Raw genomic sequence first — 773 nt, forward strand, 5'->3', positions numbered from 1 at the left:
TTAGAATAGAAATAGAATAGAGAGTGCAAATGTTAGTGGGTCAAGTTTTTTAATTAAAAAAACAAGCAGATAAAATTAGAAGTAGCATTAGAATAGAGAGTGCTAGAGTTTGAGGGTCAAATGAAGATGAAAGAGATGTGTTTTCAGCCGTTTCTTGAAAATATTAAGGACTCAGCTGCTTGGATTGAGCTGGGCAGGTCATTCCACGATGGGAACAGTTAATGTAGAAGTCCATGAAAGTTTTATCATAGGTAGAATACAAAATGTTTCAATACAAGCATTTCTGTCAAATGTAATTTATGCAATATTTCAAACCTTTAACCCACTTGGGAAAATCAACCCATGGCAACAGTTTAAAAGCAGCCCAATTTTGCAGAAAAAACGCGGACTTGGCAACCTTGCATCCAACAAGAGCTGCAGGAGTCAGATTTGACTGATCACAGGTCAAGAATAAGGAGAGATGACTGACAAGACCATGCTGGAGGATTTGCTGCTTAACAGATCCTGAGCTCATTGCTGGAGGATTTGCTGCTCAACAGATCCTGAGCTCGACAAATATCTGATCTTCCTTTACACAGAGCGCATGTGATCGCAAAATCAAAAGTAAAAGTGAACAGCGAGCAATCATTCAAAAGTAGGGCTGCCACAAACGACTATTTTTATTTCGATTAATCTATCGACTAATTTATCGATTAGTTGATTAATCTAAATGATTAATTTCCCACAAAAAAATCTACAATTTTACTTAAGAATATTTTATTAAACTATATTTC

The 773-nt window shown here is 36.0% G+C and overlaps 1 protein-coding gene across 1 annotated transcript in view; it reads right to left on the minus strand.

Annotated features, from left to right (window-relative positions):
• Positions 1 to 773, minus strand: part of ptgfrnb (prostaglandin F2 receptor inhibitor b) — a 69,156-nt gene that overhangs the window by 28,314 nt on the left and 40,069 nt on the right. The gene's annotated exons all lie outside the window — the stretch shown is intronic.

The sequence above is a fragment of the Sinocyclocheilus anshuiensis genome, unplaced genomic scaffold (genome assembly GCF_001515605.1).
Source record: "Sinocyclocheilus anshuiensis isolate Anshui unplaced genomic scaffold, SAMN03320099.WGS_v1.1 scaffold175, whole genome shotgun sequence".
Classification (NCBI taxonomy): Eukaryota; Metazoa; Chordata; class Actinopteri; order Cypriniformes; family Cyprinidae; genus Sinocyclocheilus; species Sinocyclocheilus anshuiensis.